The sequence below is a fragment of the Patagioenas fasciata genome, chromosome 7, assembly GCF_037038585.1.
Source record: "Patagioenas fasciata isolate bPatFas1 chromosome 7, bPatFas1.hap1, whole genome shotgun sequence".
Lineage (NCBI taxonomy): Eukaryota > Metazoa > Chordata > Aves > Columbiformes > Columbidae > Patagioenas > Patagioenas fasciata.
The window spans coordinates 3,239,898-3,265,667 of NC_092526.1; the positions used below are offsets into that span (position 1 = coordinate 3,239,898).

The 25,770-nt window shown below is 42.5% G+C and overlaps 1 long non-coding RNA gene across 2 annotated transcripts in view; it reads left to right on the forward strand.

Annotated features, from left to right (window-relative positions):
• LOC139828346 (uncharacterized) overlaps positions 1–25,770 on the forward strand; it is a 107,873-nt gene that overhangs the window by 56,271 nt on the left and 25,832 nt on the right. The gene's annotated exons all lie outside the window — the stretch shown is intronic.

Genomic DNA, 25,770 nt, shown 5'->3' on the forward strand with positions numbered 1-25,770 from the left:
AGCGTGAGATACAAAATAACATAATGAGATCTGTGTGTCTTATCATAGAATTTCACCTTCTAGAAGCTGGTAAGAGTTTTTCCAGAGTAAGTACTGCATGGATCAAGGCTCCAGATATAAATAAGGTTTGGTTGGTTTGTTTAACTCGGTAATATGAGCTCTGAGCTTTCAGTGGCCATAACAGAAGCAAAATTCTCTGGGGATCCAAGCTCCAATCACTGTCTTATCCAGATCCAGCTCTGCAAATGTAAAAATAACCAAATAAATGAATTTACAGCTTAGAGGTGAAGGGCCCGTTTTCCTGCTTTCAGAAAGCTGCTGGGAGCGTAGCTGTGAGTAAAACTTGGATACGGATTTGTAGAACGCAACTGGGTAAACAAAAATAAGGGAAACAATTGTATTGAACTTTTTTTGGTTGAGTTTTGTAATGTTTATTCGGGCAAACGGCTATTTTTTAAAACATTATTGCCTCTTTTCTTGTCACTTAAGGAATTTGAATTTCATCCCTTTCAAAATTTCCCTCTTTAAAATAGCACGGAGTGAGAGTGGAGATCGAAGGAGGAAGATTTGGAATTAAGACACTATGAACTGGCAAATTAATGACTGCAATGGAAATGAGATTTTAGTGTGCCATAAAGAGAAATAATGTTACTAAACACTGAGATGAATATGACTTTTTTCTATATTTCAAAGGCTTTGGATCAGACCTTAAATTAGCAACAGGTCAAGAGGAGTTAACAGACCATGTAGCAGGATAGAGAATGCAAAAAGAGACAAGAAAAAAGGCGTCAGAAGGGGCAGAGTTCTACAGGGTTTCAGTGGTAAAGGTGAGGAATGAAATACAGCTTTCCTGAAAGAAAATGGCAATTTAATTCTCATTTTAGTAAGACCAACCTTTCACAAAGATGATCCAAACATGGTTCCACCTTCCATTTCTTAACGTTATAGTTGTCTGGAAATTCTAGCAAGATAATAATTTAAAAAGCTGATTTTCAAGGTGTTGTCCAGGGAAAAGCAGCTCAGTCTGAAGGCCAAGAAAACATCAATGTGTAAACTGCGACGTGTTTGCATGGTGAGAGTTAGATGTTTCTAATGATGGCTTCGTTCTTTCAGTTCTTCACTTACACATGGATTTTTACTGTAATTCAAATGTTCTGATCTTTTCATTGCTGCTGATGGACCGTTACGCTTCGTTGCGTTCATTTCTGTTCTTGGTTGCAGTTTTGGGTACAAGGAGAGAAATGAGGGACGAATACACGTTCATTGTCCAGGAAATTCATGTCTGGTGGAAAGTTTGGTTTTCCGTGTGACATCACCGCTCTTCAGGTGCCAGTAATTGTAAACATCCCTTGTTTTCAATTCTTTGTCCCCTTAATCTCATTAGGAGAATATCAGACGTTAAATCTTTTAAGTAGCATTAGAGTGTGTGTTCATCCATAACATATGAGAACGCCAGTCAGTTCTTATCACCTGCCTTTTGCAAAACGCTCGCTGTTTTGCAAGGTTACTGTGCTGAAAAATGAGATTTGATTCCGCGAAGACTTTGCTGGCAATATTAGTGTTCAGAATCAGGCTGACAGGGTGAATTAGAGAGGAAGATGGGATGCACATGATGGGGAAGAAGCCGTCTCACAGTTATTAGTGATCCCCAACCTTTATAAAGAGCATTTCAAAACAAGTGTGAGGTCTCGTACGCGAGACTATCACGATATAACCATCACGATTGTTGTAGACGTTTCTGTTATGTGCAAGGTCATAGAATGGAGACAATAAGTGCACAAGAGGAGGCTTTAAGGTATTGTTTGTACAGTGTCTTATTTTGTTAGAAGAGCTTCCATCTAAACCCATAACCTAAATTGAATATAGCAGCTTGTTTTCCTTTAGGAAATAACTACTTTCTTACTCTTGTCAGCTTTTACTAGTCGTAAAAAACCGATTTCTTGCATTGCCCTTCATGCTTATCTCATCCTCCTTGCCTCCTCATTCCCTTTGCTCTCAAACCTATTTACCCAGCCATCCTCGCTGCCTCCCCTTACTCAGTCTTGCAGAAGAAAATTAATTAACAACTTCTAAAATAGGAGACAAAAGCCTTACACCTACCGCCTTTCCAGTCGTTGCACGGCTTCGCCATTTGTGTGGCTTTGCCTTTGAAAAATTGTGCTCTACTTGAGGCGAATTTCCTAACTTAATAAACAAGCAGAGGCTTCTTGGTTGTACCGCGTGTAATTTGGAAGCTGGCCCTGACACTGTATGGTCAGCTAGGAGCAAAGAACACCTCAAAATTAAACCAAGGAGAGCAATAAGCAATCTTAGTGGAGCTAATGGTGCTGTTGTTGATGGGGTGAGGTTTGTGTCAAACCTTCCTTAGTTCAATGTGGGGAAAAACCTTCTTGCTGGTGAAGGAATTTTAAGAAGAAATATGAGTTATGATGGCTCCTGCAATTCCTCACTTACAATTGATTATTATAACATGGATTTTCACTTGATAAATATTATAATAGACCTTTGATCTAAGGTTAAAAAGTTGATGTTCTAACAAATCCGTAAGCGCCTCGATTTTATAAAATCCACTATATTTGCATAGAAAATGTGTCAAAAATAATTTGATGTTGTGGCTGTTTTGCAGACGTAGTTTCGGATGAGGGGTAATTTGTTTAAAATCACATTCCTCCCTGTTGCTCAGAGTATGGATAATTCAGGAAACGCGTTCCATGCGCTACAAATCCGAAATTTTGTCTTGTAAAGCCACCTGGCTGCAGTTGATAGCAAAAGCTATTTTTAACCCCTTTTCTGTAATATAATTAAAACACTGCGGAATTATCTGTTTAGTGTGGCCTGGCTGCTCCCCAAAAACACCCCCCTTTGTGTCGAATAATCCCGACCTTTGCAGAATCGATGGCTGCCCATGGCAGGGGCTGGGAAACCTTGTTTAAAGATTTTAAGATCTTCTTAATCCCTTCCCTGATGAGACACCCATTGCTGAAAGCTGGGGGGGAAAGGTCCATCTGTCTTGCAACATATGTGTTTACACTGTAAAATCAGTAAATACAGCAGCGTGCTGGCGGTGCCAAGAATTTCCTTTAGTCAAATCGAGATACATTGTTTTGTTATTGTTCCCTGAGTTTACACACAGCCGAGGGACGGATATTACTAATTACCTAAAGCCGAAAAACTCCACAGCTCAGAACTGCAAGTGGAAATTACCACCCCCCTACATCTGAAAATATTCTCAGTGGATGCAGAAAAGTGCTGTTAAACATACAAATTGAGTGGGCTGCTGATTTCCACATCAAGACCATTATTCATGTCTGCGTTTGCACAGTTGTACAATGGAAAATTGACTTTTCACACCATCTACTTGTATGCATGTAACTTATATATGGGTCTCTCTGTAGCTGATTGGAGAAGGAGGATCCCAACCAACTCTTGTTTAGCCCCTTATTCAGGTACCTACCAGGGGATGGTGTGGGTGTCCTGGGGATAAATCTATTAAAAGCAGGAGAAACTCGAGCAGAGCATCATCAAGAATTGAATTCTCTGGCGCATTATGTGGCTGTACTTTCAATCTGCTTCTGGTACTGAAAGCTTCTTGTTATATTTGTATTTCTACTCAGCAAAAACTATTAAAAGACCCCAAAACAAACACGCATTTTTATTTTGGTGTTTGTGCAACTATAGTGCCTAGGGGGTGAAGCGAAGGAACGTGGTCTGGTTCAGATTTTGGATTAAAAGTGTCCCCTAGGTATGGTAGTTCTGTTTTAAGAGGCTATTTAAGGAAGAAGTCGGTAAAATAGGGAAGGCCCTGGCAGCGCTGGGGTGGAATGGATCTGTTCGGCAGGCAGTGGGCTGAGCAAAACGTCCCAAGGCCAGTCTGCAACTGGGGCTTGAAAGGGGACAACCGGCTGACTTGTGCATGTTCACAGGGAATAGGGGGAACTGCAACCACGTACAAAATACACATTTGAAAAGTTTCCGCAATGTAGATACTGCTCAGGTGGGAAGAGTTTAAAAAAAGGCTTGATGTTAATGTCGGCATCCATTAAAACTTGACGTTGTCTGTGGTGGTGAAGAAGGCTGGGGAGTGCAGAGCAATGAGGAGCATTAATCGCTTCTATAAAGCACCCAAGATTTGATTCCTAACCTTGATTCACAAGCAGGTTTAGGAGGGGGAGGCTGAATTCTGAGCTCAGTCAACTATGAAATAAATAGAGCTCTGAGTAATTAATTCTCTTTCTGTTTGTGGACAGCTCAACTAGACCAACGCTGGAGGAAGGGAAGAGAAGGGGCCCAGAGACCCACTCAATTCTTACAAATTACCTACACATTCTTACTTCGTGTTAATTTTTTCAGGGAATGTGTCTTGCAATAGCACAGTAATTACGAACTGCAGAGCAGAAGAGGTTAAATAAGGTGAGAAATAACAGTAAGTGATCTGATTCATAAGAAGTCAGGCAAGTGCACGGAGATGGGATTGGAGATAGAGCTGCGATCACATTTGCAGATATGGATTTCCAGGCTGAAACGAGGACTTTGGGCAGGTTCACGCTGCAACAGTCCATCGGATATTTGTTTGGTGGATCTGGAGTGTAAATCTGAGACTTGTCAAAAACATTGACTATTTGCTCTCTGTGGATGTGCTTTTCTATTAATCCTTTGGTTTCAACCAAGTGCATTATGGTTGCTTGGAGGATTATTTCAGAAACTTCTCTGCTTATTGTTTCTCAGGAGTTTCCTATTAAAGCAGCTTGTAGTTCTTCAGAATTTACTCCATGTGAAAAATCTCTCATGTTATAAAAGACTTTAGATACCATCCAGTGCTCTTAGATGGTTTCTGTTCCCTAAAAAATATTTGGGCAGCAACATTTTTAAGCCATCCTAAAAAAACCCCCAGTAATGTAAGGATAGCAAAGGGAAGCCAGAAAAGCAGAGGTGGGAATGATCGGTTTTGGGGGAGGCTGGGACAGGATCTTGTGAGACAAGATGGTCTTGGTTTGCAGGTGATGATGCTGTTAGGTTATAAACCATGGCAGGGGTTGACACCGGCGTGTTAGCTCATGGCTGTAGAAATGCTGACTCAGCGATCTGAGAAAACATCTCCACTTTGGGTGGGTCAATGTTACTTAAAAAACCTCTTAAAAATTGTGCTAAAGAAGATTCTATGCATTATTCGAAAGCAGAGAAAATAAATTCAAATACTATTTGTTACATCTGAAAAACAAGGCCAAAACTCCAAATAATCTTAAGAAATATTTGCTTTTCCATTTCTAATAGGAATTTCTTATGTTTTAATAACTTTTGTATCCTTAAGATACATTCTCATCATCAAGAGGTGTGGAAATGACCTGGACAAGCCCTATTTCTGGTCCCACGATTTGTTTGGAGCGTGTGTGTATTGGCTCCGTGCACTGTGCAGGAGAGAGAAGCAAACAGGTTGACAAAATAGACACCTCTTTGGCAGCTGAAATAGAATTTAGATTAAAACAAAGAGGAGCTGATGTGCAGAGATCAGAGGAAGCCAAACTTGGATGGTTTCAAAGGGTTCTTGGTTGTCCGTGATGTGCAGCCGTATGCAAGGAGAGTAAATCCACCCCAGAACAAGCGCGGCTTATCTGGAAAGGCAGAAAGATGAGAACATCTGAACCAGTGGGTAGCAAAGAATGTCCGTTGTGTTCTAATCTAGATGGGTGAATAAAAAGATAATCATCAGTAAATTAGAAAAGGTGTTGAAAGCTCAGTTAATTATAGGAAATGAGGAAATTAGAGTGCTGAGTCTGACTGTTTCTGATTCACGTGTTAAATTAAAAAAAGGAGAAAGCTGGTATTTTTTTCGTCCATACTTTTTGTTCAGGTATGTAGTGATTTATTTTAATTTTTATTTTGATTAATTAATAACTCTTCAAATGCTGGTTTAGGTGTCAGGCAGACCCTGGAGTGTCCCCACAGTGTTGGCTTCACCACCTCCTGGTGCTTCACTCTTTGTGGGAGTCATGATGCTTCTGTTTGAAAATGAATGACGTGCTGAACCTCAGAATTCGCAGGGTTTTATACCAAATGTCAGCCCGTGTGAGGAAAGCAGGCACTTTGCAATTGTTTGGATTGATTCTGGTTTTATTGCATCTCTCCGAAAGTCGTGAATCGTTTGCTGTTGCACATAGTCGGAGCGGTTGTTGCTGCTGATAGCAAAGCGGGACACAGGATTTGTGCTGCCTGCTCAATTAGAATGGTTGTTTCCCCAATCATTTTATGAAAAAATTAAACGGTAGCTTGAGGTTCTCCATATCTAATGTTTAAAGTCTGATTCTATTCAACATGTGAGAGGGAGAAGTAGTTTGACCTTAGGAGTAGGAACAAATGTGCCTCGCAGTTTTCTTTATAATTTGAAAGTTCACACACACAGCATCACAGAATGGACTGGGTTGGAAAAGCCCTCAGAGATCGTCCAGTCCAACCCTTGGTCCAACTCCAGTCCATTACCAGATCATGGCACTAAGTGCCATGGCCAATCTCAGTTTACAAACCTCCAGGGCCGGTGAGTCCAGCACCTCCCTGGGCAGCCATTCCAGTGCTGACCACTCTCTCTGCACAGAATTGCTTTCTGATATCCAGCCTCAATTTCCCCTGGCAGAGTTGAAGCCCCTGCCCCCTTGTCCTATTGCTGACTGCCTGGGAGAAGAGCCCAATCCCCCCTGGCTAGAACTGCCCTTCAGGTCGTTCTAGAGAGTGCTGAGCTCACCTCTAAGCCTCCTCTGCTCCAGACTGAACAAGCCCAGCTCCCTCAGCCTCTCCCCATAGGGCTTGTGTTCAAGTTGTACGTATTTTGCAGTTTGCTTCATATTTGGATGGTCCTTACATATTTTTGTATTTCTTTAGGGTTTTTCTTTTTTGATGGTTTTTACTCTGAGTCCTTAGCCAGCAAGCAGATGCATTTCAATGGTCCATATAGTTTCTTTCAGAGCGGAAAGAGGTACCTGGAGTTACCGTTACCTGTTGAGTTTCTGATTTTCCACGATTATTCTTGGAAGTAGCTTCTTTACCTGACACTAATAAATAATTGTTGATTTCTCATGCTTGCTTGTGTGATAATTCCGAGAAAAATCAAATCTTCCTTGCAGTCCCTGTTGCAGTTTGGAAATCAGTTCTGAAACCTCACTGGAATTGCTGGCCAGTTTACAGAAAATGGGATATTGACTGTTGGCGAAGGAATTGGGTGAAACAGAAAAGCAACATCCTACCTTACCTCTGGGACTGGAAAATCAGCACTAAAGCTTCCCAGGAACTTAGAAAGTGCTTGGTTTGGTTGGTTTTTTTAGGGGACCTATGCATATGTATACCATTGCCTCAACTTACAGAGGGGTTCTTTAAATAGCAACAGAAAGCATTATTATGCATAAATAAATAATTCCAGATGTTACAGATATTCTACTGCCAGATCGATTTAAAGGGGCAACATTTCCAGGCCTGTGTGCAAGTTTATAGAAAGAATATAGTCCATAATAAACTCTTGTTGTCTTTTCTCTGTCGTTGTTTCATCCAGCCCCTTTTTCCTTTCACATATGTTCTTTTGGAAAGAAAAAAAACTCAGGAGGAGAGTGATTTTTCACCATTCTTGGGGTAAATTTCATAATTGTAATAATATGAGGGTATGAATGCTCTGTAACCCTGGTACCTTTGGATAAAGAGTTTCCATGTCCAAATTCTATTTTAACCAGATTAGCAGTTGCCAAAGGTGATACCTGCACAGGAAAAGATGAAGAGGAGAAGAAATAGATCCAGCCTTTCTCGTCAAGGAGGATGTTTCCTCACATCATTAGCTGACATCCTCCTTACTGCTCCTTTAATGGCATTTTTGCATTTGAGGCTGAGATTGCAGGCAGCCCAAGGTGATCTTAATGACAAAGGAAACATGCAGCAAACTGAGCTTTTCTGCTCTGAAAGGGTTTCTTTAGTGCAGGTAAAAGGGGGTTAAACAAGACTAGGGCCTCTAGCAGCATTTTATTTCTGCAGAAGGAGAGATGGGAATGGGGCTGAGCATCATCACACTGGGCCGAGCCCTTCGACTCCAACCAGCAACAACTAAAAGTCTTTGGAATTAGGACACGGTGATGACTTCAGTGGATAAAAATCTACCAGAATTAGCCTGGAGGTCCTCGTTATGCGAGGATGGGGAATGGTAAAAATGAAATGAGCAGAGATCAACTGCACAGATCATTTCTGCTGATCGATAACAGGCTTGTGCAAATCACCCCGCTGTCCCACCGCCCATCTTTCCCCAGCCAGCGGGGAGCGGAGATTGGATAAACTGGCCACTGAGACTTACACGGGAGCTTAACACATAGAAAATGTCCATCACTGCAGGGTTTGATCGTAATGCAATGAACATTTGCTTTGTGCATGTGGGCCACGGGAGTTTATTATGACAATCAAGCATAACCAACTGTAATAAAAATAGATGATATTATCTGACGTGCTGTTTCCTACTGTGCCATTTGCTGTGCCTAAGAAATGGCAAACACCAAGCTGCAGGCTGAGGCTTGAATTCCTGCCTTCCTAAAGCCACGGGAGCTTCGGTGCGCTTGGAAATCCCATGTAGGATGTGTCAATACCATTGTCCTTCCTTGCACCAAAGAGATTTTTGCAGGATTAGTTGAACAAACTAATGCAAAATCCAACTAATGCAAAAACTTGACTAAGCATATACTATATATAGTATATAATGAATTGTTCTTGCTGATAACAAAATAAAACTGTTGTAATGGGGAAATATTAATGCTGTTTCAATTCATGGCCCGATTTTCTGGTGCGAGTTGTTCTCTGTTTTGTGCCTCGGAGATCTTTGCACCAGGCGACTCTGCGAGTTTCTCATTGTCTTCATAGCATTGTCACGATCTCAAATGGCACGTTCTTTTATTTTAGATAACACTGATGCTTAGAAAACAAGCAAATGCGCCGTTCTTCCTTTTCTTTACTTTTGTCTAGGAACTGTGGAACCAGGATGCTTTAATTGATGTAGTGCTATTACTATATGTTTTAGCTAAGGTTAATAAAGCGGAAATTTAATAGATACATTAAAAAGGCTGGGATAGTGGCTGAAGGAAGGAGCGAGCTGGAACGCTGCCCCTGCTGTGAGTCAGACTCCTGACGCCACAGGATGGAGCGGGGCTGGGGATGGATGGCTTGGAGAGGTCTGCGCCGCTCAGAACCTTTGGGCCCTCTGGCACGCTCCATGTTATTTCAGGCATTGCTTCAACACGTTCACTTACTAACTCCAGATCAAAAAAGATAAGTCTCTTATAGTTTAAGGTTTGGTTGGTTGGTTTGTTTTTTTTTCCCTTGTAGTTGTATTCATTAGTGGTTAAAGTTTTAAGCGTCAATTGTTTTTAGCTGTTCACTTGCAGTAATCAATACAAATATATCAGAGATGAAGAAGAGTGCATCCCTGTAAACATTAATCTCGCTCCTTTCTCCAAAGGGTCTCTGGATTTTGGGCTCGATGCCAGTGCACCCACAGGCACCTCTGTGCTCAGGGGGGACCAGCAGAGGGTGAGTTCCTCAGGGTGTCCCTGGGGCACAGCGGGAGATCTCTGGGGCCATTCCGACCCTCACTACATTTGGACGAGGTCCTAACACCACGCGTTAATCCTGGCTTTAAGGGCTTCTTCAGGACCCAGGTGTGTGTCTCTGCAGTTTGGTTGCTGTGATGCTTTAGTTCCTCTGCAGTCGGGATTCAGGTTCGTTGTGTCAAGTGAATGCGATAAGTCAGTGACAGAAAGATAATGCCTCGAGTCTTCTGTTTGATTCAAATCAAATGTGATTTGTTTGTATTTTTCTTGTGAGAAATTTGAAACCAAAAATGCAGATTAGATGATCTTGAGGGTCTCTTCGGAGCACAAAATGATTCTATGTTTGTATGTGAGTTAAACATTGGAGGTTGCCTTTCTTCAAAAGGCTCTTTGCAAGGACAACTGGACTTCCTTAGAACTTTAGTTCTGACTGTAGCACTTGCTGCTTCTCAAGGGAATTTTCCCCCTCAAGCTGCCGAATGAGTTTTCATGGCTGGGGGTGGCTGGTTGTTCTGCTTTGTGCCCTGTGCATGGAGCTGCTCAGACGAGGACCATTGGTATATATGTAACCACAAAGAAATTTAACATCAATGGCGATTGATTCCAGGCACTGCTGGTACTGTGGAATATGTTTCAAATTCTTACATGAAACTTAAACACCCTGCATTGCATCCAACCCCCCACTTAGACAAGCTGTGGATTGTCCAGATCTCCGTCTTGAGTGCAACAAGTCACATGCTTGTAATTAAGCTTATGGTTAAAATCAAGATGTAGATGCATCTGAGGCTTGCAGAGAGTACAAACGGTTGCTGCAATACTCATCTCCTTGCGCAAGGCAATCCAGCTTGCCTGAATATTAAGATCTCCTAATTAAAATGACACGTTAAAATGGCAGATTCATGTAAGTGGGAAAAGAGGTTAAAAAATCTCTGGGAAACAAAAGTATCTTTGGTCTCTTGTGACTTTCTTATGTTGGTTACAACTTTTTTCAAGAAGGAAAACAGGAAAAAACCACTAGCAAAGGTGAGACATAATAGAATAAAACTTCATGCTGAATTTGACGATATAAACACTTTCAGTCAAATATCCCCTAAGAATTAAATTGAATTAAATTAAGTTGAAGAATAATCCAGGTGTTATAATTAGTAAATATATACCTGTGCCTGTCTGACGTACTGAATAGTCACCCAGAAAATAGCGGAGCCAAAGTTAATTCAGATTCTGTGTTGTTATTTTAGTTTAACATAGAATAAGCGTTTAGGAGGAGAATGCTTAAACTATTTGCTTGTTTCTGGCGCTGTTACATGAGTTTCACAAGAAAAGCCCAGAACATAGCAGACTACTGTTTTTATAACATGGCTATCAGTACAGCCTAAAAATACGGCTTGTGATTGAAGTGTTAAGCACTGAATTGATTATTTTTATTAGCATTCACAGCTATTGGGAGGCGATTTATTAAAAGATGCGTTGCGGTGGCAATCTGGGAGCATGTACAAGGGTGTGCACTTCTAATGGCAGAGCTGAATTTCACTCGGGGCAAGTGGCAGGGATTAGTGAATGTCATCGATTATCTGCAGTTGTTCCTCGGTCTTTCAGAAAGCAGGGAAACCCAAAGCGTGTGTGTGATTGAAAATAATGGGGCCTAGGCTCCTATGGCAGAGATTTTGAGCGGGGAGGGAAAGACGTGTGTTGGCACAACTGAAAATCGGTATTTTGGTAGAGGAAAGGGTCCAGATGTGCTGCTCCTGGGCTGGTTAGTGCCAAGGTGTGTCCCTCTGAGGAGCCATCATGTGTGTGTCCCTCTGAGGAGCCATCATGTGTGTCCCCTGACTCCACCATATAAACACAAACCTTGGCTTCTTTAAATCTCACAAGCGCCAAGAGCAGAGGAAACGGCCTCAAGTTGTGCCAGGGGAGGTTGAGGTTGGATCTGGGGAACAATTTCTTCCCCAAAGGGCTGTGGGGCATTGGAACAGGCTGCCCAGGGCAGTGCTGGAGTCACCATCCCTGGAGGGTTGGACAGACGGACATGAGGTTCTCAGGGACATGGGGCAGTGCCAGGGGTGGGCTAATGTCTGAACTTTATGATCTTAAAGGTCTTTTCCAACCGAAACGATGCCATGATTCTCTGGCTATAGTTGGGTTGCCATGCGTGTGAGCAGCCCAGCATGTCCTGGTGGGATTCCTCAGTCTCTTCCCGGTCCCAATGCAGCGTTGAACATCTCTCAGCCCCAGGAGCGCTGGGATCAGCTGCCTCCTCCCAGGTTCTCACTAGTAGCACAGAATCCCAGAATGTCAGGGGTTGAAGGGCCCTGGAAAGCTCATCCAGTGCAATCCCCCCATGGAGCAGGAACACCCAGCTGAGGTTCCACAGGAAGGTGTCCAGGCGGGTTTGAATGTCTGCAGAGAAGGAGACTCCACAACCCCCCTGGGCAGCCTGGGCCAGGCTCTGACACCCTCACCATGAAGAAGTTTCTTCTCAAATTTAAGTGGAACCTTTTGTGTTCCAGTTTGTACCCATTGCCCCTTGTCCTATCACTGGTTGTCACTGAGAAGAGCCTGGCTCCATCCTCCTGACACTCACCCTTCATATATTTATAAATATTAATGAGTCCCCCCTCAGTCTCCTCTTCTCCAGCTCCAGAGCCCCAGCTCCCTCAGCCTTTCCTCACACGGGAGATGCTCCACTCCCTTCAGCATCTTTGTTGCCCTAGTAGCTCCAGCCCTGGGAATGGTCTGAGCCAACTTGTCTGACTTTCTCCTGACTCAAACCAATTATGAAGTTGGTTCCAAGGTCTCTTTGAGGGACAGATGCTCAGAGTTTCAGGTGACATCTTCAGACTGCACCGATTTAGCCGTAACTTGGCTCGTGTCAACATGGCAAAATGTGTAAAAAACCAGGCTTTTTGCTTTAAATTTGGTTGCTGCTGAATTGAAGCAATTTCCAATTCTTGCTTTCAGCAAGAGGTCTAAATGAACAATGAGATTTTTGTGATTTCGTTGAATCATTTTGGTTGGAAGAGACCCTCAAGATCACCAAGTCAAACCATAACTCCAGCACTAAACCCTGTTCCAGCACTGAGTTAGAAAATCATTGGATTGTTATTATTTAGGGAAAAAAGGGTTTGTGAGTGGGAAGGGGAGAGAAGAACCTCCTCTTTTCTTCCATGCTGTGTTCTGCACAAGTAGATAGTTTATGAAACTCAGAGCAAATGTGAGAAAGGAACAGGCTTTCTGGAACTATCCCTGAGAAATGCTTTTCAGTAGATATTCTATGCAACTAATAACATTCTGAAGGTAATATAAATCAATGAGGAAATTGTATAATTTAAAATAATAGCAAGACATAATAAAATGAAGTCACTCAGCCATTGTAGACAAATGTTTATTAATTGAAAAGAATTAAGAGAGAAAATAGCCTAATACAGATGGAATCTAGCTGCAAGCGAGAGCCTTTTAAGCAAAGATATTAAAGGGAAAATATCACAGGAAATTTTATATGTGGAGCAAAGAGTATATGTTCTGGAAGCACTGTTCATTATTTTTATTTTGATATTACTTAGATATCATGCAGATGAAATACGGTAATAGGCTTGAACTTAAATGGTGGTGCTTAAATAAAAATACTGATACTACTAAAAAAGGATATAGCTAATTTTGAGCTTCCTGCTAATGGAGGGGATAAAAATACGATAGCAGAATCTCCTTTTGCAGTTACAGCCGTAGAGGAAAAGAATGTGATGCTTGGGATTTCTCGACTGTTAGTGATTTCTAGTGCTCATTTTGGAAGATTGAGTGTGATCCAGTGAGATGCTGGTTTCCCATTTACCGCTGACTTCTGGCCAGTGAGCTGCTGGGACCATTCTGGAGAGCAGCAAGAACCAGGAACCCCGATGGGCTCCTGGTGCTGCCGACTTTCATCCCTGCGGCAGCGAGAACAGACTAACGAGGATCTCGACCCTTTCCAGTTAATGAAGGAGCTTTGATACGGCCACCAGAATCCCCCTGGGCCATGTGAAAAAGCAGCCGAGTTTTGCAACAGAAGTGGATCAAAACGGAACAAAGATATTTACGGCGGGTGAAAGAACAGAACACAGAGCAGTATAATTACTGCTTTAGGAGAGCATGAAAGGAGACATAGTGTGCAAAATCTGCAGAACCATCAGGGTTTACTGATGTGGGAGGAAGATGGTTTCTGTGTGTTCCTGTGTTAGTCAAACAGCTCATCTTGTGACCTCCGAATTAGCTTGGAGACTTGTGATTTCTTATTTCTCTTTTGGTGAGGCTTGTGTAAATCCATCATATCTTACAAAACTAAGGGTTTGTACATCTGAACGTGGCTCAGCTGAATCTCACAGAATTACAGAATCCCAGAATGTCAGGGACTGGAACGGACCTGGAAAGCTCATCCAGTGCAATCCCCCCATGGAGCAGGAACACCCAGCTGAGGTTCCACAGGAAGGTGTCCAGGCGGGTTTGAATGGCTGCAGAGAAGGAGACTCCACAGCCTCCCTGGGCAGCCTGGGCCAGGCTCTGACACCCTCACTGGGTACAAGTTTCTTCTCAAATTTAAGTGGAACCTCCTGTGTTCCAGTTTGTACCCATTGCCCCTTGTCCTATCACTGGTTGTCACCGAGAAGAGCCCGGCTCCATCCTCCTGACACTCACCCTTTCCATATTGATCCCCATGAATGAGTCCCCCCTCAGTCTCCTCTTCTCCAGCTCCAGAGCCCCAGCTCCCCCAGCCTTTCCTCACACGGGAGATGCTCCACTCCCTTCAGCATCTTGGTGGCTGCGCTGGACTCCCTCCAGCAGTTCCCTGTCCTTCTGGAGCTGAGGGGCCACAACTGGACACAATATTCCAGGTGTGGTCTCCCCAGGGCAGAGCAGAGGGGCAGGAGAACCTCTCTGACCTACTGACCACCCCCTTCTAACCCACCCCAGGTACCATTGGCTTCCTGGCCACATTCCTCCCATGTGCAAAGATAAATTGTAGAATGATCTTTCATCACGCTTCTCTGGCTGGGATAACTGCAACCTTCCCAGCCAGTTCAGGACAAATATAAAGTTTTGGATTCAGGTAATTTATACCATGGCAAATTACGCTACTCCACTTTTTAATAATTCTGTGTGCAGCGAATTCGAATTCAACACACATAAATATATCTTTTCGACACCTGACTCCGAAATACTCTGCTTTTGCATTCCTGAATCCTCCTTTCACATCGCTCTGGCATTGCCACTTTGGGGAGTTGATTGTGGAAGCGCCACATGCAGAAGTGACAAGAGGAGACACTTTGTGCACTTCTCAGGGCAGTTTGTCAGGTAGTCTGCCATTTCCAATGTCAAAATAAGATATTTTTCATTGCGTTGGCCATACCAGTGTAGTTGGGTATCTGTGCCATAAGATGGTTAAATGAATAACGTAGAATCTTTTGAAGGTAAAGTGTATTTTTCTCCTGTTCTTTCTATACATAAGATGCTCTATATTTCATCAGCAGTAATGACCACTGTTAGTTTTTTACTGAGCCGATATTTCCTCCTTAGAAGAGGAAATGGAAGAATCCAACCAGAATTTGTATAGTAATTTCATATGGTGGAGTTTTGTGTTTGTTTGGGGTTTTTTAGCTCCTCTGAAGCCTTGTATGAGCCTGGTGGTGCTCCCTGCTCAGCACCCCAGCTCTAAGGGATCCGGCCCCTCATTCTTCTCTCCTTTAGACCTCGAGGGAGCTGAGGTTGGTAACGCGGGGCTGTGGATTTCATCCCTGGACAAAAGCATCTGGAAATAGGAATTCATTTTAGCAGCCCCGTATCGCCCCAGTTAAATCTCTGTGGTTCAGCTCGGTGTTGAACAACCCCCTTAGGAAATGGAACTGGGGGTCCTAACACCATTGCTGTCTGTTCAAATGATTTAAACGGACTTTAAATAACTTTTCCATGAAGCTGTATTTTAGCAACTATAGGGAAGCAAAGAAGGAAGATTTCCTTAAACCTTGGGTGGGATTCTAACCATTCTACCACTTTGTGTGTTTCAGCTAATAAGAAATTAGAGCATAAAAGCTGTTTCCCAGTGTCGTTTCGCCACAGCCAGGATTTGCCCAGTTGAGTCAGAGCAAACGTGTTAAAAACAGTAAAAAGTCGGTTTGACCTGGTCTGGTTTCTTTCTCTGCAAAGCTAATTGTGATATTTTTTATTTCTTGTTGAACCTTTTGCACCCCCTTCTTTTGCTTTTAAATCCTGTATAGTATTTAAGCTTCCTAAGCACCCCACAGGGATATAATCAAAGAGAAAAGCAGCTTGGGAAAGAGCCAAGAGTGTTTCCCCGGCTGCCGTGTCACAGCGAATGCAGCTCCAGAGCAGCCTCCAATAATGACACATGTGGACAGACTTGATATAGACAATAATTTGCTCTTTAAAACCATGCAAGATAGGTAAAAAAACCCCAAATCTTAAATGCCACCTTATTATAGTGATAGCCAGTAGTATCACTGTATTTTAGGGTCCGTCAGCATTTGCATTCTAAAAATCAAAGAATATTTAATTTAACTGTGCTATAAAATCTGTTCTACATTTGAAACATAAGCTACATGTTTAGGATCATGTTTTAAAGAATAAATGGTTCTCATTCTCTCTTCTTACCCCCTTTAAACACTACCTCTGGTAGAATAATTATTTCTTTGCTAGGTATAATTACTGATTCCACTGCTTTGGAAAAGGTTCCATGCCTTGAAAAAAATGAAGGCACTTGCAATCAGTTTGTAATTACAGTTACACTCTTTTGAGAAATAAAAATGTTGTTGTGCTTCTTTCCAGAAACGTATTCTTTGTATCACTTCTATTTGTGCCACCGCATAGGAGGAAGGGGAATTTTATAGAGCTTCATCATGATCATCTAACCCTTGGCCATGGGGTTCAAAATAGGTGTGAAAATCTCGTTACTGTGCTCACAGTTCCACTGCCCGGTAGACTTAGGATGACACATTTCACTTAGCAACCTACATTTATGGTCTTTTCAGATCACCTCTGGGAAGGATGAGCAAGTAATTCAGGAAGAATCAGTATTTGCCAGCTTTGCTTTTCTATTCTGCTCGGGAATTAACCACGAACAGGGTGTAGTTTGAACTGATTGCTCAGGATTTTCTTCGTTGATTTTCTATTCTTACTGCCTGGTTTGTGCAAAATGTTTCGGTTCTCCATCTTTGTAGTGTCTTTGTATAGCTCTGTTACACAATCAACGTGTGCATAGGTGCACATGAGGATTAATAGTTTATTGTCAGCGATGGCATCATGACCCCATTCCATTCTGTGGCTCACACCCCACAATGAACAAATCACTATTAACTGACTTTATGATCCACTCCCAGCCATCATCTTCCTTTAGTTTTAAACGTCGCTTCATGTCTCTGGACTAGTTTCGGAATCTCAGTTTTAAGGAGCAATATCAACATACGTGGTGTTGGTGGCTTTTTTATTCTGTGTTGTCCTATCCGCGTTTCCAAGTCAAGTAGCCAATGCTATAGGTGCTTGGTTAAACATCCACCTGCCTGATCATAGTTTTCTAATAACTATCATCTTACAAAAGAAAAAGTGAATATTAGTTCATTCCAGGCTCTGCCACAAAGCACAGTTGAATATTTCAATGTACACCGGTATAATTTTCAGCAAAAACTGAAATGCATCCTTCTTGAACAGTAGGGAGCCATTCCAGAGCCGTTGTGATCTGCTTTTCTTTACCTTTCCTAAAATAAACCAGATTCATTTTCTTTCCCCTTCTGTTTTTGAATAAGTGATTTATAAGCAAACAGGATATGAAATATGTGAAGAGATTCTTGTGTGTTGCTGTATCATTTACTTTGAAATGTTAAGTATATCTATATATAGCAAGCAGGTGTAATTTAATGTGTGTGTATATATATATATGTATATGTATATGTATTTTCCCCCAAATTAGTTTTCCAGCGGCATGTGCTGATTAGAGAAATGATAAGAAAATGTGATTTATGTAAAATGATCATTTCAAGAGTAAGAGCAACTTGTAACAGCCCCGATCGTGGAGCTCTGGGTACACAGGGCGTTCACTGGTGCTTTACCTGGGTAACGATCGCAGTGTGGGGCTGATCGACTCGTATTGATCACCAGTCTTCCCTTTGGTAGTCGATGCAGGTGAGTTATTGTATTACGAGAAGTCACTTCTCAGTGTGCGTTCCTCTTTCAAATTGTGGATGTAGCTCCAGTTAATACTAATTGGATTTATGGAAGAAAATACCCTTTACTCCTTTGAGGCCAGGTTGGTGTCATGATGCTGTAGGAGGTACGTATTGTGGAATATGATCAGTACGTACAACACTGCAAATAATAGGTAGTCCCACCAAAATCTACCTGTTTTTCTCCTTATTGTTTATTGAATACATACACAGCAAAAATAATGTTTGGTAAACCAGTTTTCTATTAAGCAAAGCATGGGGTCTGGTCTATCGTAGCCTTGTAATGATGTGAGAGACTATATTAACATATAAAAAAGAATACAGAGTAAGGTTTTACTCTGAGTAAGAGCTGATCAGCTACAGGGTGGAAATGTGCTGCCTGGATTGGGCACGAGTCAAAGTTGCAAGAGAAAAATAAAAACCTATATATTTATCTCCTTTACAGTTCCTGGTACGTTATTAACATGGTTACTTTACTCATGAAATATCAAATGCAGAAATATCTATCTTTTGCTTTTCATAGAACACCGACTTTCTTGGTTGTTACCTTTATAAAAGAGATTGGGGAACATATTTCTGCGTGGACTTCACGTCAATTAAAAGGTGTTTGTAACCAGCCGGGGAGCTGGATTTCCAGCACAGTCAGCAAGAGAATGATTTGCAGTCTGGTTTATAGTACTAAAATATATACAGTATGAATTCTGGGGTCATGGATGACAGGAGCTATATGCAAAAATCTGTGCAGGCTCGTGAGCGTGGATGGATGTGAACACGTCTGCATAATTTTTCAGTAAAATTGAGTCATGTTACGTGTGCATTGGCTCTCCAAGTTGCACCATGCTTGTTTAGATTCTACCACCTTCTGAATGACACAAAGCAAAAACCCAAATATGCTACAAAAATGTAAGTATTTATAGCTCTTATCTAGTTTGTTATTGTGGAGGATGGTAATGTGTCTTCTTCCTCCAGCGAGTTACATATGCTGTAGGCATTCGTAGGTGGTGTTCCTGTACATTCAAGGATCTGTCTATTAAGTAATTGAACATAAAGCGCTTTAGTCATTCTGTTTATTTACAAAAGCCAAGCCAATCCTGGCTAAGGGTGTAACAGATATTTAAAATAAGTCCTTTTTTCACAGTAGATGTTCAAGCTGGGCAATAGGTTACCCAGAGGCGCTATGCAATCCCGTGGAGGTTTCCAGGACCTGCGTAGTTAAAGCCCTGAGTAAGCTGGTGGGAGCTCTACACTGGTCCTGCCTGGAGGGGAAGGTTGCACTGGGGACCTCCTGAGGGTCCTCCCGCATGGATTGGCCTTTGCTCCTGCCGTGGAAGGTCGGTCCTCTGCAGAGATGCCAACAACTCCCGTGCAGTTGTACTCCTGTATTTAATTACGGTACCACGTCCCCGTGTATGCGTGTCCTGTCTGACAGCATCTCTTTTGAGTTCTGAGGGAGCAGTGGGGTTGGGCTGGACCTCTCTGGAGCAGGCAGGTGAACTTGAGGACATCATGGATGGGGTTTAGTAAGCGACAGGAGAGGAAACAGCCTCACGTTGCTCCACGGAAGGTTCAGATTGGATATTTGGAGAAAATTCTTCCCGGAAAGGGCTGTGCGGCATTGGAACAGGCTGCCCAGGGCAGTGGAGGAGTCACCATCCTTGAAGGGGTTTAAAAGGCACATAGACAAGGTTCTTAGGGACGTGGTTTAGTGCTAGAGTTTGGTTATGGTTGGACTCGATGATCTTGAGGGTCTCTTCCAACCCAAGTGATTCTGTGATTCTATGACCTTTGGTGGCAGCAGCAGCGTTCAAGGCGGTTGGGGTTGCAGAGCATCGATGGGCTCAGACTCATGATGGGGGAGCTCTTCGTTCTCAGCATATTTGCTCTGAGTGATTTCTGTGTCACAAGGTGATAGAAACACCTGTGAATTCCTTCTTCTCCTGTGCCTTTACTCCTTCCCTTCTTTCCCATCCCTATCCACAGTAAATTCCCTGGCAGCACAGGACATTACCCACTGTCTCATCTCGGAATTCATCTCCAATTAGGAAGGTTATTTTTCCTTCAATAGCTAATGAGAGTGGTCAGTGGAACCCACATTGATGTCTAATAGAAATATGCGCCGTGCATCCCATGGGCAGAGCCACCTTTAATGATGCAGCAAACTCGTTAACGTTTGGCTTCTGCGTTTGTGGATTTGGAGACAGGGACTGAAATCCTCACCCTTATCACAGCAAAGCTGTTAATATTCTTATTCCTTTTCTCTGTATCGCTGTATACTTTTGCTGGATGCTTACTGATTCTTAAAGATTTTTGGTTTAGCGCTGCATAATTCTCATTTTAAACGTTTATATTTCAATCTTCTCCCAGCAACTTTCCCTCGACACCTAAACTTGGAGTTTGCAGCTTTTCCATTTGTGTCCTTTCCAAACAAAAGAATGGTTGTTACAAATTGTGTCTGCGTGGGAGTTGGGTATTGTACCGTGCTTAAAACTGGATTTCAACACTTTACTGGACATGTACGAGCACGAGAAAAATACGTGAATGTGGAAATCAGATACGATCCTGGGAAAAAGTGATTTTCTGTCTCTAAGTGCCCAAACAGCTGGGCTGATGCTGGGAGGCTTTCCCAGAGCAGCACCACTTCCAGATATATAGAGAGATACATATATAGATATATATAATGTGCCTATACACACTCTATATTATTGCTTTCAAAAATGTACTTGCGGAAGTGTCTTGGGTGGCTGTTGTAGCTTTAAAAGTGCCATTATTTAACACCTTTCAGCAGCTGATTTTTCTCTTTATAATTTGCGCAGATCTGCCTTCTAGTTGCAAATATTTTAGGCCTGTAAGCAGCAGAGAGGGTCTCAGCAAGCAGGAATGGCTCGGGGTGCACAGAGAGGATGTAAAATGCTCTAAAACTGGTGACAGTTCATTGTTTTTAAACTTCAATTAATAATAAGACCCTATTAATAACTTAGAACCGGACTGTAGAAAAAAAAACAGTATGAAAATGGCCTGAATAAGTTAACATTGAATCTCTCCCTTTCTTTCTTGTGATCTATGAATATTTGAGACTAGTGCTTTGTAAGTCTTTTGACTTTTAATTTATTGTATGAACACATCTGAACAAAAATCTACAGATTCGTTTCTTCACGTTTTGAGACATTCAGATGAAATATCAAAAAGAAATAGGGCAGGTTTATACAACTGTACCACTTGTTATGAAATGTGCTACTGTTTTTTGGTGGTTATTTTCCTCACACTTGAAGCAAAAATAGATGCATACTTCAATAATTTGGAATCCATAGATGCTTTTGGTTCTAGCATCGTGAATACAATATAAATGGAACTGGCTTTCTTTTTTTAGGTACATACAGCTGCAGTTGCTTTTAGATATTCAGAGGCACTAACCTCTGTAATTGACGTTTAAGGAATATATCTAAAAATGCTAACTTGTAAACCAGTAACGAATTTCAGATGTCGTCTGACAGATGAAAATGCCGTATACGAAGCAACTGTAAAGCTTGCAATAAGAAACTCTTCTTTAAAGCTGAACAGCTGAGGGCAGCTGCTCTGATATTACACCAGATAGAAAGAATTAACGACTACTGCTATGAAAAATCTTGTAATGATTCGCAGAGTCACTTTGGTCAGAAGAGACCCTTAAGATCACAGAATCACAGGATCGACTGGGTTGGAAAAGACCTCAGAGATCATCCAGTCCAGCCCTTGGTCCAACTCCAGTCCATTACCAGATCATGGCACTAATGCCATGTCCAATCTCAGTTTGGATCACGGAGTCCAACCATAACCTAAATCCAGCACTGTTGTAGCAGACCGGAACATTCTTTTTATTAAAAATATGCCAACAATCCAAACTTCGAAACACACGTATTTGATGCGAGGATGTTGGTGGTACCAGACGATCACAAGCTGGATTTGTTCTCCGTGTTGGAAGCTCCTGAGGACACCTGAAGGGTCAAAGAAGATGTTGGGGTTGGTGGTGGGAGGTCAATGCTGAAGTGGGAACCCCAGGAGGGTTTGTTCTGGTTGCAGCAGGAGGTTCTTGGAGCACGTTTTGCCGCAGTTCCAGCTTTGCAGAACGACTCGGTTGGCTCGCTGACAGCTGGGAAACTCCCTCCTCCCGAGGTTATTCCTTGTGGATCCCGTTCCGCGAGCTTCGCTGCCTCTTCATGTGGCTGCGACAGCACCAAGCGCCCAGATTGGAGAGCAGGATTCGCCATTTCCATGCCTTTGCTCTGTGAAATATATACATAGGAGTAGATAAAGGATAAGATACCCAGACCTACATGCTCAAGTCCTAGTATAGAAAGGAGGAAATTAATGGAAAAAAAAAGAATTAAGAATATTTTTGTTTGCACAATCCCCATTAATAAAACATTCTTTTATGCCAAGAAAATGGAGCAATAGCTCCATTTTTGAACAGGGGACATTAAAAGAAGCCTGTTTGTGTTGGTTTTTCTTTCCCCGCAGTCTGACAGGAAGCAGCAAGTGATTGCAGAGCAGAAAACGCTGCTACAACCACCACATTCCAGCCATTCCTGCACCCACCGTTGTCCTGCGGGGCCGTGGGGCGGCACGGGAGGGAAAGTGCCGCGGGGAACCTGGCATCACCAGATTTTACAGCCAAAAGTAAACAAATGCACACAGCGCCTCGGCAAACCTGGACTTTGTGCTTTGTAAAGATCGGGATGTTTATCCTCGTTTTGTGAATCCGCCTCTGGAGCAGCATTCGGGCCCCAAAGGGCAGCAAATCCTCCATAATTAACGTCGCTACAACAGGGCACGGCTTTCGGACATCAGTTCTGGGTGTGTGTTTGGATTTTGTGCCTGATGGAGGCTCCTGACATTGAAGTACAAGTAGCGATGTGCAAATTGGGAATCCAAGCTGTGGCTTCTTCCCTTCATCCGTCCCTAATCTTTTGAAAAACCTGCGATTTCCAGATTTGCTGGTGAGAAGGAATCCCAGGGGCTGTCATGATGCGCTGTCTTTCATATAATTTCAAGTGAATTAGTGAAAAGATTGCTACATGTGCAATATGCTCACTTTCATTTTAGTGCAGATGTACATGGCTCAGTGTAGATTTTATTAATGATGGGGGCAGGAGATGCCTAATATACATTTATATACCTGCTCTTGCCTTCTTGAGATCAGTTTGAAGCTTTCCATTTTCCTCTGGCAAGACGTGTGTCTGCTCATGGATTCAATAAATAAACTCGATGTGGAATTTCATAATTCCTTAGTTTTAATCTATGTTTTTGAGCATTCTTCCTTAGGGTTATCTTTAAAAGCTGCTTTGGGCTTTCTTTGTCGTTTCAGGCTATAGTGTTCCCCCAAGTGTTGCTCCCTGTCCCCGCTGCCCTGTACCTGAGCAGCACGATGCTCCGCAGGGTCACTCCTCCTGTTGTCATCCGTGAGCAAAGTCGCACCATTTTAATACGTGGCACCATTCCCACAGCTGTCATTGCTGTCTGCAAGTTTATTCTCAGCACAGTGTGAATCTTCCCGCCGTGCAGAAGGGCAACACTGTCGCTGAAATTGCTAAGATATGAGTTTTATATTCAGTTTTCTCTTGAGCATAATAGAACTTGTTACCAGGCCCTCTGAACTCCTCAAATTGAAGATTGTTGTTCAGCGTTGAGTGAATTCTGGGCCAGCCTTCTTAGACTCCTGCATGAATATGTGTTTTTATAACTCTGGAAAGATCTTCTGCTTAGAAAATGGTTGCATGTAGATAATGCCAGTCATTTACAAATATAAATGTGTTTTCTTAACACAGAAAGCTTATGTTACCACATAGACTAATCTAATGCTGAGGAACAAAGAAGAATGCTGCTTTGTCATTGGAAGAGAGTATTTCTTTACGTATCCTTATGTACTAATCCCAGTCTGGTTGCACTTACCTTCTGTAAATAGGACGTGGCTCCCGTTGTTTATCTGTGGTTTATGCACACAAACGTATGTGCACATGCACCCATGTGCTTGCACATCCATATACACCACATCAATAAGAATTCTCCAAAGTTATACTGCTGCACACAGTTACAGAACGCGCTTGAGAACGTAACGTAGTGTGGGGAATGCTATTGGAAACTGGGAGTTATCTGAAAATATCATCTGGGATATCAAAAACTTGTGGCTCCCCAGACATCAAAAGATCTGGTCAAGAAGCAACCCACTTAAGAAAATGATGGAAATAATTGGCAACAGAACAAACAGCAACGCTCTGAATAAAGAATAGGAAAGAGGAAGTAAATGCCATTTGTAGGGAAAGTCAGAGGGGCTGGGAAGTGCATTTACTCAAGCTCCTTCTCACCAAAGCACCTGTGATGGTGCAAAGAAGGCTGAAATATTTAGTAAATCTCTAGGTATTTGGAGCAAATATGATGCACTGATAATCTGTGAAGCTGTGGAAAACACACCAATGTGTAAGTAAAGAGGATATGTCGCGGCATCAGCTATAAGGAAACACTTTAAAATCTGTGGTGTGGTTAATTTGCAACCAGTAGCCCTAAAGAAACAAAATGAGGAAATTTCTTTGCCCTACTGATATTTCTTACACATCTTGCAAGTCTCTCTTACAAATCAGTACCTCAAAGAAGGCCAGGCCCATCCCTACTGTGGGTTTTGGATATGTGAGAAGAGAAATACTCCTTTGAGGAAGGAGCTGATTTTGCCTCTATGGACAACACGAAGTAAGAAATGTGTGGCAGTACTGGGTGGCAATTTTTAAAGTTGTTGATCCAGAAATGCCAGGAAAACAAAATGAATAAGACAGCTATGAAATCTTGCATGAGAAAGAAACGAGGCTCCGATGGCTGAAGTTTTCAGGGTCTGAGATAAGGCCGAGTTGTGGTTTTCCAAAGCTGTTATCTGCTCACAGGGCCTGGCTTGGGTGGGCATCAAACCTTCCAAGGGCAGAAGGTGGGAATGAGTGGATGCACCAAACCAGTTCTTGCAGTGATGTGAAAAGAGCGTCAGACCGCGGCAGGTTCAGAAAAAGGGTTTATTTTGCATTCCAAGGAACAATAATGTCACAAAAGTTATTTTTCCCACCAAGCAGTAGTTCTCCATTTCCACGGCATCGCAGCCACCAGGTCAGGTCGGGTGGACGCTTCCAATCCTGGTGAAGCTGATGCAAAACACAGATTCCTGCCCGATGCAAGCGCTTCGGTCTGGCTGGAACAGCTGGAGGAACAAGCAGAACAGGACCTGTTCCCTGCAGATGCTTGACCTGCATTTCTTCTATAATTCCTGCTTTGCTTTTCCACAGGGATCCCTCGCCTGCTCCGAGTTGGTCTCCTCGCTAACTCCCGAGTTAAATGTTTGTTCCTGATGGCTGCAGAACTAACAAGTTTCCTGGATCCTTTCCATGGCGCGTTCGGAGCTGCCATCACCGCGTTCTGCCGCGAATTCCTCCTCCTCGGGGCTGACCTCGGCTCGTGTTCCTGGAGGGGTTCGCGCGGGCAGAAAATGTATTGGATTTCAGAGATTCCTCAGTCATTTGCTGTTTGTTTTCCTTTAGAATCTTAAACATTTTGAGTGCGCTGGACACACATTATTTGTATATTGATTCTGACTTACAGATTCTGCTGTATCTGAAATCTGTTTCTCTCCCAGAGATTCATGGGCTGTTTGGCTCTGTATTTCTTTCCCCCACCCCCCCCTGCCTTTTTAGCGTTCAAACAAATCTGGTGAAGGATGCATCCCTTTCATTCCTTATTTGTAGAACATGGAACTCATCTTAGTGATTTGCTGTTACGGTAACTCCTATATCTTACTAAAACCAAAGTAACATTTTCTTCCAATCGCTTAGAATTGCACAATTTATTGCTCAGTTGCTCAGGGAAAATAAGTAACCAGTTCCTAAAAGGGCAGAAAGGATTAATGCTTTGGCTAGAATAATGTTAAAGTGTAAATATTTTCTTTGTTTCACTGCTAAATCCCACTGTCCTTCTAATTCAGGGGTAATAAGTTCAGACAG